This window comes from Grampus griseus, assembly GCF_964374135.1.
Source record: "Grampus griseus genome assembly, chromosome: 1".
NCBI lineage: Eukaryota > Metazoa > Chordata > Mammalia > Artiodactyla > Delphinidae > Grampus > Grampus griseus.
In genome coordinates this window covers 115,960,695-115,979,549 of record NC_139017.1, presented here as the reverse complement: position 1 = coordinate 115,979,549, position 18,855 = coordinate 115,960,695, and the positions used below count along the sequence as shown (strand labels likewise).

The window sequence follows — 18,855 nt, the reverse complement described above, 5'->3', positions numbered from 1 at the left end:
AAAACAATCTCGTTTGTTTTATGCCCTAGTACAAGAAACTCATTGGGAAACAAATTGTGGGATAAAATTCATTTCAGGTTAACCAGCATTTTCTGAGCATCTATTATGTTCCAAGTTATCTCCTTTAATCCTTACACAATCTTATAGGTTGGCGGTCCATCCCTATTACATATCTATTACACAGACAAGAAAAGCGAGCCTCAGAAGGTTAAGCAACTTGTCAAAGGTCACAGAGCTTATTAGTATGAGAACCAGATTTCCAGTTTTTCTCTTGGGAATAAATGGGACTAGTTGCACAGCAGTTAAAATTACATAGAATAGGACAAAATATCATCAGATCACCTCCCAAAACTTAGTGCTTTTCCCTCTAGCTAGTCAAGTGTATAGAAAAGTTAATACACTCACTTAATACTGTACATTTTTCAGAAAATACCTATTTATATTCAGAAATAATGAAAAGGTCCACACCTCCTCAATGAGTGGGAAAAAGAATGGTTATCAGCACCCTAGAAATATACTCAGATATACTTAGAATCTTGCACCCTAAAGTCAGGATTCTTCCTTGGAAATCTCTCAGTAAACCTCCCTCATTGTCAGATGAAGAAACTGAGTCACAGAGAATTTAAGGGGTTTGAGGCAGGTCATTCAAGCAACTGGTGGCAGAGAGGAGACCAGGGTCCATGGCTGTGGTTCCCCATTTCCGGGCCCTCCTCACCCCACCACTGAGTTATGTGGGTTGTCACCCTAGACGGTCCCCCACATTTAATCATCCACCAACTACTTACTGAATATTGGACCCATGCTGGGCAGTGAGCAGGGATCAGAGAGTTTCCATCTTAGAGGAAAAGGAGAACTAATCAAATTATTATCACAAACCTTGAAAAGCATTGGGAAGGAAATGAGCTGAAACAGCGAACAAGCAGGGTGAAGTGTTTGGGGTAAAAATGGGTGATCAGGGAAGGCCCTGTGAAAGTGACATTTAAGCAGGGAACTAAAGGAAAAGATGGATGACTGAAGGGATTAGTGGGAGGTGAGAGGAAGACGAAGTCTAGCCAAAGTGAACAGCGTGTCTAAGCAGTGAGAATTCTTGAGCTCAACTGAACTCTGTTTCTGACTTGCTTGTCTCTAGTTGACCTTAGCCTTGGGAACTGGATGAACAATTGCCTCACTTAGTTTACATTCTTTTCAGAAAGTAAAAGTACATTATGTCTACTCCTTACCGAAAAGAAACTCATCATCATAATTTCAAAGAAAATTCCCCTTTCCACACAAATTTTAATCAATTATCTTGGCATCTAGAGTATACACAATAAATTATACTTTCCGTCCAGCTTTTATCTTAGAGGCCAAATTAGGAAAAGGGGAAACTCTTTAAACTTGAAGTTCAGGAATCCAAAGAATGAGGCTTTATTATCACATAGCAATCTGTGTTTTTAATAATGTGGTCCAAAAAAAAGCTTTTTAAAGTAGTACAGCATGTTTTGTGGTGGTTGTTATTGTCTCTAAGAATAATATTATTTCAGATGTACCCATTGTTTGGCACCATACTTGAATTTTGAGTGTATTTTCAAATATTGCTTCTATCTAGCCAGACCTAAAGATCTCAGCTCATCTGTTACTAAGCCCTGTGCCCTTCAGAAGGTGAAATAGCACAATATAAAATCTGGCATCAGGACTTCCCTGGTGATCCAGTGGTTGAGATACCGCGCTTCCGATGCAGGGGATGCGGCTTTGATCCTTGGCTGGGGAACTAAGATCCCACATGCCATGCAGTGCGGCCAAGAAAAAAAAAAAGTCTGGCACCAGACAAACCTTAAGACCCTCCAGGGTCCACAGACCACACTAAAAACTGCCGCTCTGAATAAAGGTTTTTCTTTTTTTTTTATGTCAACCAGACTGTCCTGTGCTTCAACTTGTTAGTCAGTCACTATTCTAGAAAAGAAGGATTTCAGCTTACTGTTTGGGCCATGTACAAAGCAACTGCAATGAGAAGGAAAATGATGGTTCTCCTTCTAGGCTATTTACTGGATTCTGCTTGAAAATTAAGGCTTTAGTTCTAAATATACTTAAGCCTTGAACAACATGGGTTTGAACTGCACGGGTCCACTTATACGCTGATTTTTTTCAATAATAAATACTACAGTACTACCCGGTCCAGGTTGGTTAAATCCGCGGATTCAGAACCATGTATCAGCAGGAACCAAGTATTCAGAGAGCTGGCTATAAGTCATACATGGATTTTCGACTGCAGGGAGGGTTCGCACCCCTAAGCCCCGCATTGTTCAAGGATCGACTGTACTTTCTCGACAGATGGCAGGATGGTATTTTGAGGCTGTATTATTGCAGGTCAATTTGAAGCTCATAAAAATACTCGGGCTGTCGTCGACACACCCATAGCAGTTTTGATGAGCTTTAATCAACCACAGTCAGCTGATTTCAGTAAAGTAAGTGTGGTTTTGTCTATATGAGAAGATGGCTGAATTTTTCGTTTTTCAATTTATTGTCCTGACAGCTACCAAGACAGGTGGGGTTGTAGTATTAGCCAGAATCTAGGTTGACATCTTCACTGTTAGTCTTAAGATAATAATATTAATATTCCTAAAGTATCCTGGTTTAAAGTCTCCTGGTTCCCTTTTGCCCAGAGAAGGGTCCAACTCCTTAGTCTGGCCTCCAAGCTCTCTCCCTACTGGCCTCAACGTGTCTTCCCCTTTTCCCACACAGGAGTCTTCAGCCCCAACCTCACCTGCACCATTATTATCTCTTGAACTTTCCCCTGCTTTTGCCAGTCCTCTCACCTGAAATGTCTTCTCCCCTGACAAATCATGCCCCAAGGTCAGGTTTAATTCTTAGGTCTCTGTGCGGTCTTCTCTGATCTCCAGCCTTCCTCCGCTGTGCTTCTCCATCCCTGTGTCTGCATCACTCATTTAGATGCCCCAGAATGACTAGAACAACAAATATTTGTTGGAATAATGAATTCTTTAAGAAGCAGTGTGGTCAGTTTCCGTAACAACTGAAATAGCAGTTGGAATTCCTGGACCAGAACTGACAGGCTGCTTCTGGCGGGATGGTTTTCAGGTTAACTATGAACCTAACCAGACGCTTCTTACGCCATGTGGCTGCTGCCTTCTCACGGAGAACAAGCCACACAACTCCTCCCCATTCCAAGCTGCTACTATTTCCTGCTCATTTGCAAAATAGTTTTAAGTGGGGACAAATAATTGCACTGACTGCCCTCTGAGTCAAAAAATTGTTCAGAGAAAGTGTACCGTCTGGATCAAAGGGAAAAGTGACAAGGATGGACCTAGTTGGCCCTTTGAATGTTGTGAAAATTATTGCCTCTGAGAAAATTATTGCTACTGAGAAGGCAGCTCAGTAGATATTTATAGAGAAATGCCTTCCAAAGAACAGATAAGAGATCTCACAGGATAGGGCCTGGTGATCAAAAGGATTGAAAAGGGTTCTATGGTTGTTCACAAACAAGATATAAGAACTGTGCTGGGGACTTCCCTGGTGGCGCAGTGGTTAAGAATCTGCTTGCCAAGGCAGGGGACACGGGTTCGAGCCCTGGTCCGTGAAGATCCCACATGCTGCAGAGCAACTAAGCCCGTGCGTCACAACTACCGAGCCTGTGCTCTAGAGCCCGCGAGCCACAACTACTGAGCCTGTGAGCCACAACTACTAAATCCCATGCTCCTAGAGCCCGTGCTCCACAACAAGAGAAGCCACCGCAGTAAGAAGCCCATGAACTGCAACGAAGAGTAGCCCCCGCTCGCCGCAACTAGAGAAAGCCCTCACACAGCAATGAAGACCCAATGCAGCCAAGAATTAATTAATTGATAAATTAAAAAAAAAGAAGAAGAAGAACTGTGCTGAAGTACAAGACTGGGATGCAATCATTGCTGAAAGCAGAAAATTATTTGGAAAATGCAAAAATATCTTAAAGAGCCCCGTGACCTCCCATTAACAGGCTCCTACAGTTTTTCACAACCTTTTCTGGTACATTTTTTTCCTTTTTTCTTTTTTTAAATCTCTTGATCATTATCTTGCTATTATCCAATCTATTTTGGCTTCTTTTTCCCTTCTCTGCTTTTCATGGCCTGCCTATCCCCCAAATGTAACATAACCTGAATTCCCATTCCCATTGAATTCCTATCCAAAGCCTTGGTAGAAGTTCTTCAGTTTGGAAAATCATCTGACTTTACAGAAGTGTGAGACTAATGGCATAATGATCAAGACATCATTCAATGGCTGTAGCTTTCAGTGTAGCAGGAACACAGAGGGCCTTGTGTACCTTGGCATTGGTGCTGAACTACCGCTTTTAACTAGTAAGCTTTGGGAGGTACTTGTATAATATGTTGTGTTATTCTGTGCATTCTTTCACCACCGCACAACTAGTCCTATTTATTTCCTGGAGGACAACTAAAGAAATGAGAATTTTTGCTTAAAACCCAATATCTCAATGCCTGTCATTATTTTATTAAGGTCTATTGTCATTTCATAGTTGCCCTGTTATTAAAGAACTATGAATAAATCTAACTCTTAGAGAGTATTTCCTTGGAGATCAGGTTAAACACTTTTGGTGGAATTGACTCATGTATTTGGTCAAATTACAAATGAAAATGAAATCTGATTGTTTTAACTTGATGTAGCTATGATAGAAGCCAATGTTTACTGAACGCTTACACAGCAGGCACTGTACAAAATGCTTTATAATGTTATCTTACTTAATGTATCTGCTCTATGGAGTATTATCGCCATCCTATTTTTCAAGTAAGACGTCAGAGAGTTAAGTAATTTACTAGTAAATGATGGATCCAGGGCTTGAAAGTTTGGATTTTATCATTAGCAAAGATGCTGCCAGTTGTTTTCCTTGAAGTGACAGGCTCACTTTATTACTTTTCAAGAAAATGTTTGCCAGATACTCAAGTCTGAAAAACGATAGCTTTATCTGTTATTCAGTCTTTCAGAAGGTAAAAATGGTGTTCAACTAAAAAACAGCTAGTTCGGGCTTCCCTGGTAGCGCAGTGGTTGAGAGTCCGCCTGCCGATGCAGGGGACACGGGTTCGTGCCCCGGTCTGGGAGGATCCCGCGTGCCGCGGAGCGGCCTGGCCCGTGAGCCATGACCAATGGGCCTGCGCGTCCGGAGCCTGTGCTCCGCGGCGGGAGAGGCCACAGCAGTGAGAGGCCCGAGTACCGCAAAAAAAAAAAAAACAGCTAGTTCAACAACTCAAACGATCACACAGTGGTTTTCTTGAGAAAACCATTAAATGTACCTGGCTGTGCTGAAGTGCCTTACGCATCTTCCCATTTTGTCTCACAAAATATTACAATAATATGTACTTAAGGTCAAAATTAAACTTTTTCATTGCTTCATCAAGAGCATACTTAAGTAACAATGGCATTGTTTTCTTCTTTCTTTCTTTCTTTTTTTCTGTGAGTTCATGGTGGTGAAGAATACTAGAATAATTGGCTTTGATTGGCACCACAGGTTTACAGCCATTGCTTTTGCACCATCAGTGAAAAGCAATAACCTCTTAGTGTTGTAATCAAAATAGGGGACCGGAGTCTGTGGACCACACTATGAGAACCCTAGGGCTAATTAGATTTGGGGGTGTGTTGTTGGGCAGCTATATGAAACCCCAGACTTAGTGTTTGGGAGATCTTGGAGGGAAAAACTCCCTTGTGCCTTGTTTTCACTTGTCCTTTCAAAAGCAAATAACTGGGACTTCCCTGTTGGCACAGTGGTTAAGAATCTGCCTGCCATTGCAAGGGACACAGGTTCAATCCCTGGTCCAGGAAGATCCCACATGCTGCAGAGCAACTAAACCGGTGTGCCACAACTACTGAGCCTGTGTGCCACAACTTCTGAGCCCACAAGCCACAACTACTGGGCCCACGCACCTAGAGCCCATGCTCCGCAACAAGAGAACCCACCGCAATGAGAAGCCTGTGCACCACAATGAAGAGTAGCTCCCCGCTCGCCGCAACTAGAGAAAGCCTGAGAGCAGCAACGAGGACCCAAAGCAGCCAAAAATAAATAAATTATTTTTTTAAAAAAAAAGCAAATAACCTCACAAATGTGAGGTTAGGGGAAGTTAGGGAAAAGGGGTGCATCTACCAAAAGTCCCTGGTTCTCTGGGCTCCTGTGGGCCTGGAAAAGTTCTGAACATTTCTCTGTACCCCGTGGTGCAAGGGATGCCTGAAAGGAAAGTCTGGGTGCTAGTCAGAACTGGCAAAGAGAAATGCATCTGGAGGACCAGGAGGAGACTTCAGAAAAGGGACTGAATGGAAGGTGGAGGGGACACACCCCGGGGAACCAACAGCACCGGGAAGACCAGGACTGAAGGAAGGGTGAAGAAAACCCTCCAGATGGGAGACAGCGCTGACTTGGAAACTGAACTTCGAGCTTGTCCAAGTCCACTTGGGCTAACAAAATACCATAGATTAAAAAACAGAAATTTATTTCTCACTGTTCTAGAAACAGGAAGTCTAAGATCAAAACACCGACAGACTCAGTGACTGGTGAGAACCCGTTCCTGGTTCCTATACAGCCATTTTCTCACTGTGCCCTCACATGGTGGAAGGGGCTAGAGAGCTCTCTGAGGCCTCTTTTATAAGGACACTAATCTTATTCATGGGGTCTCCACCCTCGTGACCCACGCACCTCCCAAAGGCCCCACCTCCTAACACCATCACATTAGACTTTAGGATTTAACATAGGAATTGCGTGGTGGGGGGTGGGGGACACAAAGAACTGGACTATCAGGGTTATCAAAAATGATTGAATTAGGCTAAGAAAACCCAGCCTAGACTTGGTTGAGTTTCCACTATGACAAGAAAACAGGCAGCTCATGAGCTAGGCTGAGTTCACATAGAGAAATAAGGTTCCATCTGACTCCAAAGCCTGTGGCTTGCCCTAACTGTGAAACATCATCCCTGCTCTAGACACAGCCGCGTGATTGCCACAGCTCTTTCTCCCCTGAAGGGGTGCAGTTACTAAGGGGCCCTTTGGCACTCACCCTGGCTGATACCTGTTTTCAAAGTCCAGGCCACTCAGGATGGAAGTAACGGGAGACACACTGGAAAGACCAAGACAAGCTCAAATATATTTACAAAACAATGGGATATCTTCTAACGTTGGAGAAATGCAGGCATTGTGTGCTGACTATGAACCTACTTAATTACATAAACCTTTTCACTGCAAAAAGCTCTAAGTATGTTTGACTAGAACAAAACACTTTCTTCCTTTATACAGACCAAATTAATAAACCTTTATCAAGGGCTCACTATGCTTAAAGAACTGTGAGGTTCAAAAAGACATTAAACGATCCTTGGAACACTGCATGACGTGGCAGAGGGGATTTTTTTCTCCATGTTTTAAAATTATTTCCTCAAAGAAAAGAATGTTGCTGAGTTACGTCATCCAGAAGGACAAATTATTGCTAAAAAGAAAAGAGCACAAGCGAGTAAGTTTTACCAGGTAAAGTGAAGGTGACCTCACACCCTCACACTCATTGTCTTCCTACGCATTTGTTGAGCTCTTTTTGGAAATGCCATTAATTCACCAACAGAGTCATCTGGTGAAGTTTTAGGTACTGAGCCTGTTCACTCAGTCAAGGCCACATCTCCAAGCTTGACTCACTGAAAGCCCCTTTTGCTTGTTCCAAGACCCATGAAGAATGATCACTGGACGCTGTCAGATGCTACAGACCCAAGACCCAGCACTGGAGATGAGAGAACACCCAAAATCTTACGTTTGTGTCCAAGCTCTGTGTGCCTTTGGACCAATCCCTTAGCCTCTCTATAACATAATTATTCTCCAGTTTGTGGGTCGCCCACCCAGGAGTATGGGATTTGATTAGATCTCTAGTCTGTCCCTCCTACCTATCTTGTGGTTCCGTCTTTATGTCTTTAGCTGTAGAGGATCTTTTCTAGCTGGTTTCAGTCTTTTTCAACAGTGGTCATTCTGCAGATTGTGATTTTGGTGTGCTCATGACAGGAGGTGAGCTTGGGGTCCTTCTACTCTGCCATCTTGGTCACTCACCTCCTAGCCTCTCTGAATTTCTTTTAAATGGCAAAATAATGTTTGTCCTCTATTCACCCCAAGTTTGAATAGCCAATGAGTTGACATGTTGCGAACTGTTTTCTTAATTGGAAGCATGTACAGCAGAGACATGGCCGCAAGGAAATGAAGTGTGAAGACGACTGAATAAGCCAAAGTTCCCATCCTCTACCTCAAAAATGTTTATTTTATTTACCTCATAAGAATATTAAAACTGGCATATACTGGGGACTTACTATGTTCCATATACTGTGCCATCTTTATACATATTATCTTATTTAATCATCAGACCAATCATCTGTACTCATATACTTCCCCATTTTACAGATGAAGAAATGGAGGTCCAGAAAGGTTAAGTAAATTTCCTAAGGTTGCACAGTTAGTAAGTGACAGACTTAAGACTCAGACCAAATTTCTCAGACTTCAAAGCTCATGCTATCGAAGGGTATGTAAATATATAGTGAGGAGGCCAAAATCTAGGTGTGGTTGTGAGAATATGGTAGATGAGGGAAGGGCTTGCCATAATTCTTTGAATAAGTACCTCAATTTTCTATTTTACTTTGTTCCTGTATATTTAGCTATTGATGTCTGAAAACAATGACAAAATAATAAGACATCAAATGAGTATCAATGAAAAAGACCTCTGAGTGCCCCAGCTATGTCTCTCCCAGTTATGTGAAATTCCATATTAACTTCAAAAAAGGAAACAATTTGATGCCATATCTGAAGCATTACTGAACCCCTCCCAGAGCACATTGATTTCAGAATATATTGATACATTGCATCTTTTACTAAGACATATTGTGGGTACCTTTTTGTGAGCTTTACCAAAACTATTTCAGAAGGCCAAGGGCTGCAACTAGCAAATGTCTGAAGATGTAGTGCTGGGTGGATCTGAGGAAGCTTGGTGCTTCTGGTGCTTTCTTGTGGGTTGGATGGAGTACCCTGACTCCATATTGATCTCAAACAATGGCTTAGTATGGAGGTGGAGGAAAAAATGGCCTAAGCTAAAGGATACATAGACTTTAAGGGGGCTGCTTAACTCCCCGAATGATAAATCTGTTCCCTTGCTGCTATATTAAATTCTTCCATTAGGTATATATTCTTTTGGGTTACTTTCATTAACTCATTTGGTACATTTTTTGAGTTTCTAATATATGTCAGCAAAGAGATAGACTTAAGTGTACAAAGAAAAAAGACAAGGCTACCTAATCTCAAGGAGCTCACGTTGTAGGGAGGGGACAAAGAAATGGTGCAGCTGGTACATGCAATGGCAGAAGCATAGGTGATGGAGAGAAAGATGAAGTGGGGACGTGAGGGTGGAGAGGGGAGAGTCAGAGCTGAGTCCTGAGGAAGAAAAGGAATTGGCCAAGTGCAAGTGGGAAGATGACTGGGGTGGGCCCACGCACAGAGAGGGGAAAAGTGTGCAAGAGGGAGCCCCAGAGGTGAGGGGGTGGGAAGTGGTGCGAGGCAGAGCTGGAGATGAGACAAGGTCTGGATCGTGACCAGGCTAAGAAATATGAACTTAATCCTGCAGTAGTGAGGAGCCGTCAGGGCTTTTCCTCAGTCACGTGTCATCAGACGCAGGTTTCAGAAAGAGCACCGTGACAGCAGGGAATGGGAGCCAAGGCTACGGTGGGGAGGTCAGTCCACAGGTCATCTGGATGTCATACAGGTGAGGAACAAACAGGCAGTTGAAAGGGAAAAGAGGAAACAGCTCCAAGAGATTGTGGGGCGTAGAATCAACAGGATTTATAGATCTAGGGCTTCCCTGGTGGCGCAGTGGTTGAGAGTCTGCCTGCCGATGCAGGGGACACGGGTTCGTGCCTCGGTCTGGGAAGACTCCACATGCCGCGAAGCGGCTGGGCCCGTGAGCCACGGCTGCTGAGCCTACGCGTCCGGAGCCTGTGCTCCGCAATGGGAGAGGCCACAACAGTGAGAGGCCCACGTACTGCAAAAAAAAAAAGAAAAAAAAAATCCATTGTGTGTACAGGTGAATGAGAAGAATTAGCATGACTCAGAAGTGGCTGGTTTAGACCACCGGGTGGACAGAGGTGCCATTCAAGGAGATAAGGAATGTGGGGTAGAAGTGGGTTTTGGGGAGCCATAAAGAGTTCAGTTCTAAACATTTCAAGACTGAGATGCTTCTGGGACATCCAGAGATAATGTCCATTCAACAAGAGGTTTTTGAGATCTGGTACTCAGAATACAAGTTCTGGCTATAGACAGAGATGTAGCATTCACCAGGATATCAATGGTTGGTGAGGACATGTATGTGGGAGAGATCACCCAGTGAGCTTGGGTAGAGGGAGGCTAGAGGAAAGCTGAGATCTGGAGGCTTGGAAACACCCATGCCAGAGCCGAAGGAGGAAAGAAGAAAACAGGAGCAAATAGTGTCATAGAAGGCAAGGGAGGAGAGAGTTTTCATCCAGGGAAGTTTAAATAAAAAGTAATGAAAAGTGTCTGTTGGGTTTAGCAACCAAAGAGCTATTGGTAACTTTGGTAAGAGCAATTCCAGTGGAAAACGAGAAAGGAAAGCCAGTGGGTTTGGGGTGATTAAGAGGTAAGGGAATGAAGATGTACTCAATTCTAAGAGAAAGAAAAGACTTAGGGCAGTATCTAAAGGAAAAGGAAGCTCCAGAGTGAAATAGTTCTTAAACATAAGAGAGTCAAGCACATTTGTATAAATAGAGAGACAGTACAGAGTCTAGTTAAGAGTATGAACCACTTGAGTTCAAATCCCAGCTTTCCCATGTCCTAGCTGTGTGACCTTGGGCAACATCCTTACACTCACTCTTCCTCAGTTTCCTCATCTGTGATGTGGAAGCAATGATAGTACCAAGGTCATAGGGTTGACGTGAGAATGAAATGAGTTAACACATGTCACAGTGCTCCTAGTAAATACTCAACAAGCAGTAGCCATCAGTATAACTACTGTTTATTGAGTTAGGGGAGACAACCAATAAGAAAGAGAATATCTTGATAAAAGGGGGACGAAGATGGAATCAGAAGTTAATTGGAACCTACAATTGGAACCCATCAGCAGCCATGATAGATGTTAAGAGATTGGTTAAATTCCTGTATCTGCTTCTGATGTCGTTCATTCAAATTAAACACTCCCTAAGGGATTGATTGTTAAATGGGGTGTTACCTAGAATAAGTGTGGTTGGCTAGGATCAGGGTGAGTTGAGGTGAGAAAGTATCTCTTAGACCTTTGGCTTAGGCCTGCCTGTTGGCTGCCATTTCCTCTGTGGACACATTCCTGAAGTTGTTTACAACAACACAACAAGTTTTTACTCTGGGAGACCATATTTAGCCTTGAGGAACGAAGCAGAATAACAAGCCAGTGATTAAGGGGGCAGTGACTGTTTTGGCCCTTGGCCTTCCTATATGTAACACTCCCAAAGTATTTCCCTCTCATTTTGCTCCAAGCTCTAGGACCGAGAGTCTCAGAGCACCTTTTTAGCTGTAAAAACATGTTCATTTGTTTATTTATTTATTTTTGGCTGCATTGGGTCCTTGTTGCTGCACGCGGGCTTTCTCTAGTTGCAGCGAGCAGGGGCTACTCTTCATTTCAGTGCACGGGCTTCTCACAGCGGTGGCTTCTCTTGTTGCAGAGCACAGGATCTAGATACGCAGGCTTCAGTAGTTGTGGCTTGTGGGCTCAGTAGTTGTGGCGCACAGGCTCTAGAGCGCAGGCTCAGTAGTTGTGGCGCACGGGCTTAGTTGCTCTGCTGCACGTGGGATCTTCCCGGACCAGGGATCGAACCCGTGTTCCTTACATTGGCAGATGGATTCTTATCCACTGCATCACCAGGGAAGTCCCTTTTTAGCTGTAAATGAAATATATTTAAACCATCAGATGGTCAAGGCAATGAAGGACTCTTTCCTCGTAAGCGAATGTGGCTATTTTGCTTTAACGTGACAGGTTCCTGTGACCCAGTTGATATTTTCTTCCCATATTTTCTGGGGCACTCCTGATGGTCCTACCACTCCTCGAGGAACATCTTCTACCAGAAAGCTGATCACCATGTTCGCACCACACACTTCCCCAATGACCTTAGTTTAAAGGGGAAGGAACATATTTGGTCCAATTATATATTTCTCTGCTTGGACTAACTCCTGGAGTAAACACGTGGGAAGCTGGCATGGGCAGAGCAGCATGCAGAGCACAACTGTGTTTTTCTTGGAAGTCCTCAGCTTGGTCTTGGGGGGGGCAAGCCCCCAGACTGTCCCTCATTCCAACATCTGTTGTTGAGAATGGAAGAGAATGTTAAGCAGTGAGAAACCTGGCACTTAGTAGGTGTTCAATATAAGTCTTTAGAATGAATGAATGAATGAGAAAGCAAGATGATGATGAGCTAAGATTAAGTTATTGTCCCCACGTTCCCCATGCTCAGCTGTGGTAAATAAAGACACGGTGTCAGAAATAACAGTATTAACCTGTCTTCTAATAACCATTTGGAGTCATAATTATAAGAGCAGAGGTTTTAAGTAAAACTATAAGGCTTGGCCATTTTTAAGAACCAGCTATAACTAAGAGATTCTTCCTCTGGTTGGGTCCTGAAAGAGCAATATGGACTCTTCACGAAGTCTTCCTGGCCCCTTCTCACCAAACAAAGACAAAAACAAATATGGCTTTTGCTGGGTAAGGTAGCATATGGCTTCTGTATCAGAATCAAGTTCCAGTCACCACTATGTAGCTAGCATAGATGCCAGGAAGCATACAAAATACAAAACAAAGAGCTAGCAAATCATTCCATTGGTTGTACTGATTTCCAAGTGTCACCATCCTTCAGAGGAGGGAGTATGGACTGGAGTTCATATGTTGCTAAATTGTCATTAAAGATAGGAGAGCAAGAAAAAGCTGAACTATGCATCATCACTACAGTAAATATAAGGGAGAATTTTTAAATTTTTAATGTCATCACCCCTCAAGGAGCTTATAATCTATTTGATGAAGCAAGGATTGATGCTTATGAAAACTTTAGAACCAATACAGGACAGGTAGACAAAGGAGCTATTCAGTGAGTGTTACCAGGGATGAGGAGATGAAGAAAGCACAATGGCTGAATGGTCGGGAGCCCCTTTTTGGAGAAGCTGAGAACCAAGGGGAGCCTCAGCGAATGGGTGGGGTCCCCTAAGTTTGGGAGAGAGTTGGGGAGATGGGGGGCTCCAAGAAGGGAAATTTTAAGTAAGGAACCAATCACAGTGGTAGGAATATGCCCCTCCTGGCCCAGGAACAGAAAAGAAATGGCCAAATCACAGAAGCCCTGGATGCTGAGGAATGATGTGATCGAAGAGGTGTTGACCAAGGACCCGTCCAGGGCTGGTAAACAGGCGAGGAAGCACCAGGAGGGAAAAAATTCCCTTGATGAATCTGCCCGTATACCTCTCATATTTACCTTCTAGTTTTACAGGATTTTTTTTTTTTTTTAATGTTCTCAGGGAAAATAGGCGTAGGAGGATGCAAACTTGGAAAAGGTTTGTGGGACTTCCCTGGTGGTCCAGTGGTTAAGAGTCTGCCTTCCAATGCAGGGGACGTGGGTTCAATCCCTGGTCGGGGAAAAGATCCCGCATGCCACGAGGCAACTAAGCCCGCATGCCACAACTACAGAGCCCACTCCCTCGAGCCCCCGCACAACTAGAGAGCCCGCACTCCACAACTACTTAGCCTGCATGCCGCAACTACTGAGCCCGCACACTCTGGAGCCCGCGTGCCACAACTAAGAGCCCAGACACCGCAACTAAGACCCGACGCAGCCAAAAATAAAATAAAATAAATAAATATTTTTTTTAAAAAAGAAAGAAAGAAAGAAAAGGTTTGCATCTCCAGTATCTCAGACTGAACAAAAACAACTGGTTAGAGCCCTTGTTTTCAAGTCCTCTCCGAAGAAGGAAGAGCCCTAAATTAAAATGTTAACTCCAACACTGCACAACATCACTGGAGGGGACTATCCTTGGGCCCCAGTGGAGAGAACTGGCTGCATGTGCTTGGTCTCCCTGCAGGTGAGAGGGTCTCTTTCTGTTGCACAGCTCCTGTCTTTAAGAAGGTCTTCCTAAGATCTAGTCAAAACCTGCTCTGTCAAAACTTCCGCTGTTTTGTTTAATCCCGCCCTGCAGAGCAGCACGGAACAAATCAGCTTCCTCTCCATCATTGTAGCCATTCAAATATTTGAAGACATGTATAACTTCCCTGTGAGTCATGTTTTCATCTGATTAAGAACACCCAGCTTCTTCTGTTATTCTGTAGGCTGTAAGCTCCTTGAGAGTTGGGCACTGTCTTATCCTTGTGTCCTCAATACTGAAATACTGTATTGCTCGTGTGGATTCTCCATATTAACTTATGGAATGAATGCATAAATTCTAATTTCATCATTTTTCACCCCATCAGGTCTCTTGAACACATGTAGCCAAAATTTCTCCAGAATTTTTGTTTAAGGATTTTTCTTTTTACAAAATATTACATCTTCTTTCTAGAAAACATGTATCAACAGCAACAAATCACCCAAAATCCCAAAGCCTGGGAGTGAATAGTATTAAGATTTTGACTTACGTTCCTCTTAGATTTTTTTCTATGTATATATATTTTAAGTATATGTTTTTCATCAAAATGAGAGCATGCAACTTTGAAACCTACTTCTTATACTTAACAAGATATCATGGGCATCTTTCCAAGACTGTAAAACTGAATAAATGATTTAATTTTTTAAAGGTTTTTTTGTAACTGAACTGAAACAAAACAGAAAAGCACTTGGATCATAAGTGTTTAGCTTGATGGATTTTCACTAAGTGGACGCACGCATCTTACCAACACGCAGATCAAGAGATTAAACATAACCAGAATCCATGGTTCTGAAGAACCTAGGGGTAGGACAGGAATAAAGACACAGATGTAGAGAATGGACTTGAGGACACAGGGAGGGGGAAGGGTAAGCTGGGACGAAGTAAGAGAGTGGCATGGACTCATATATACGACCAGATATAAAATAGATAGCTAGTGGGAAGCAGCCGCATAGCACAGGGAGATCAGCTTGGTGCTTTGTGACCACCTAGAGGGGTGGGATAGGGAGGGTGGGAGGGAAACACAAGAGGGAGGAGATGGGATGTATGTATATGTATAGCTGATTCACTTTGTTATAAAGCAGAAACTAACACACCATTGTAAAGCAATTATACTCCAATAAAGATGTTAAAAAAAAAAGCATAACCACAAAAATCCCAGAAGCGTCCCTGTGCCCTCTTCTATTCACTGCCCCCTGCAAAAAATGCCATAGATATTTTTGAACTTTATGTAAATGGAATCACACTGTATGTATTCGGTTTTATCTGTCTTCTTTCAATGCATCATTTTTTTTACATCTTTATTGGAGTATAATTGCTTTACAATGGTGTGCTAGTTTCTGCTTTATAACAAAGTGAATCAGTTATACATATACATATGTTCCCATATCTCTTCCCTCTTGCATCTCCCTCCCTCCCACCCTCCGTATCCCACCCCTCTAGGTGGTCACCAAGCACCGAGCTGATCTCCCTGTGCTATGCGGCTGCTTCCCACTAGCTATCTATTTTACGTTTGGTAGTGTATATATGTCCATGCCTCTCTCTCACTTTGTCACAGCTTACCCTTCCCCCTCCCCATATCCTCAAGTCCATCCTCTAGTAGGTCTGTGTCTTTATTCCTGTCTTACCCCTAGGTTCTTCATGACATTTTTTTTTCTTAAATTCCATATATATATGTTAGCATACAGTATTTGTCTTTCTCTTTCTGACTTACTTCACTCTGTATGACAGACTCTAGGTCCATCCACCTCATTACAAATAGCTCAATTTCGTTTCTTTTTGTGGCTGAGTAATATTCCATTGCATATATGTGCCACATCTTCTTTATCCGTTCATCCAATGATGGACACTTAGGTTGTTTCCATCTCCTGGCTATTGTAAATAGAGCTGCAATGAACATTTTGGTACATGACTCTTTTTGAATTTTGGTTTTCTCAGGGTATATGCCCAGTAGTGGGATTGCTGGGTCATATGGTAGTTCTATTTGTAGTTTTTTAAGGAACCTCCATACTGTTCTCCATAGTGGCTGTATTCACATTCCCACCAGCAGTGCAAGAGTGTTCCCTTTTCTCCACACCCTCTCCAGCATTTATTGTTTCTAGATTTTTTGATGATGGCCATTCTGACCGGTGTGAGATGATATCTCATTGTAGTTTTGATTTGCATTTCTCTAATGATTAATGATGTTGAGCATTCTTTCATGTGCTTCCTGACCATCTGTATGTCTTCTTTGGAGAAATGTCTATTTAGGTCTTCTGCCCATTTTTGGATTGGGTTGTTTGTTTTTTTGTTATTGAGCTGCATGAGCTGCTTGTAAATGTTGGAGATTAATCCTTTGTCAGTTGCTTCATTTGCAAATATTTTCTCCCATTCTGAGGGTTGTCTTTTGGTCTTGTTTATGGTTTCCTTTGCTGTGCAAAAGCTTTGAAGTTTCATTAGGTCCCATTTGTTTATTTTAGTTTTTATTTCCATTTCTCTAGGAGGTGGGTCAAAAAGGATCTTGCTGTGATTTATGCCATAGAGTGTTCTGCCTATGTTTTCCTCTAAGAGTTTGATAGTTTCTGGCCTTACATTTAGGTCTTTAATCCATTTTGAGCTTATTTTTGTGTATGGTGTTAGGGAGTGTTCTAATCTCATACTTTTACATGTACCTGTCCAGTTTTCCTAGCACCACTTATTGAAGAGGCTGTCCTTTCTCCACTGTACGTTCCTCAATGCGTCATTTTAATAACCACATACTTTTCCTTTGTATTGCTATATTATAATTTATTGAGTTTATTCCTATTGTCATGCATTTTTACTAAATTTTTTGCTTTCATTAAAAATGCTGTGAGTATCTATGTAACTAAAACATGATTTTCCCCCCTTAGGATAAATCCATTGACCTGAAAACTTTTAAAACTTTTGACTTATATTACCAAGTTGCCCTTTAGAAAGTTTACACCAATTTTATATTCTCATCACAGTGCATAAGACTTCCAGTTTCCATGGTATGGCCCAAAATTGAACACAAAACCCCAGATGGAATCCAACTAACATTCACTGCAAATGTCCCTAACCATCTTAAATATCCTCACTTCCTTTTACAGTACAAAAATAGACCGCAAGCACAAATATTCTCCAAGTTCCCTAACAAAGACAAAAACATAGAATGGTAGTGTTGGAAATGACCTTGGAATTTATCTAGTCCAACAAGCTCATTTTCATATGAGAATACAAAAGCCCAAAGAGAAGAAATATCAAAGTGGACAGATTCCCAACAAAAACCAAACCAGAAAACCATATGTAGAAAAAAAAAGCTGCAAAGAAACAAAACAAAATGTATTTTTGGCAGTTACATCTGGGGAGTGAGACCATGGGAGATTTTTCTTCTTTTCACTTTTTCAAGTTGTCTAAATATTCAATAAGGAGCATATATTTCTTGTACAGTCAAGAAAAATTATTTTATGTAAAAGAAGGGAGGTGGCGCCAACCCTGGTGGCGCAGTGGTTGAGAGTCTGCCTGCCGACGCAGGGGACACGGGTTCATGCCCCGGTCCAGGAGGATCCCACATGCCGTGGAGCAGCTGGGCCCGTGAGCCATGGTCGCTGAGCCTGTGTGTCCGGAGCCTGTGCTCCGTGGCGGGAGAGGCCACAGCAGTGAGAGGCCCGCGTACCGCAAAGAAAAAAAAAATTAAAAAAAATAAAAGAAGGGAAAAAATAGAGAGGAGAAGTTGGATTATAAATTGCCTATTATAGTCATTTAATGTGTGCCTAAGATCATAGTGTGAAGGGTCTACAAAACAGGGGAAAAGGTGGCTTGATAAGTTTAAGAATTTGGAAGAGGATGAGTACTCTAGAAGAATGAAGGCCAAGAATTCAGAGACCCAAACAAGCAGAGCCTGATGGAGCACCTATTAGAAGGCTCCAGTCTGTAAGTTTGTTGAGTTGTGTCTGGAATAGACCCTGGAGATCTCCGGGTGAAGAAACAGAGGACAGGGTTTTTAGTGGTATTTACTTGTGAGCAGTTTGGAAATCTTGTCTCTGTCCCTGTTGGGATGAGATGGGGTTGGGGTGCTATGAGCTGTAGGAGCATCATGGGGTGTTTAGGAGCATCATGGGGTGTAAATGTTTAGGGTGCATCATGGTGCCTGTGATTTCCTCTCCCCCAAGACCTGAACCTTCCTTGTCATCTGTCTACGTAAGAGCTAGAGTCATGGAAACCAGTTTCAGCGTCTTGTCTTAATTAGACATTTCACATGTCTCGCTAGGGCTGTGATGGTATTAGCTGAATGAATCGCTGAATCACAAACCATTACAGTTGTCAGAACAGAGATAAAATCATGTCTCCCAAAAGTCTCTAAGCTAATAACTGGTGGGGCCTGATAGATTTGACAGGTTTAACAAATAAAAATATGAGACACAATTAAATTTGGATTTTAGATAAGCAGTGACAGTGTTTAGTATAAGTATGTTTCATGCAATATCTACTGGACAGCCCGTATTTCAGCGGGAAACCCTAGGTGTCCATGATGAAAACCCATCTCCCGGTGACCATTCTGATTGACTGAAGACTGTACAGTGCTTTTCTGCACAGCAAGTTGGTCTGATTTCCAGAATGACCTTACATATGAGAGGCTATAGAGCTTAGTGGTTACCAAGGTACAGTTGGCCCTTGGGCATAGTTTTTTCATCTGTATAATAGAGCACCTACTTCACATAGTTGTAAGCATTAAATGAATTATTACAAAT

General features: G+C 42.5%; 1 protein-coding gene across 6 annotated transcripts in view; it reads left to right on the top strand.

Moving 5' to 3' along the window:
* Window positions 1-18,855, top strand: part of AK5 (adenylate kinase 5) — a gene marked incomplete at both ends in the record, with an annotated part of 237,008 nt that overhangs the window by 177,274 nt on the left and 40,879 nt on the right. The window lies entirely within an intron of this gene.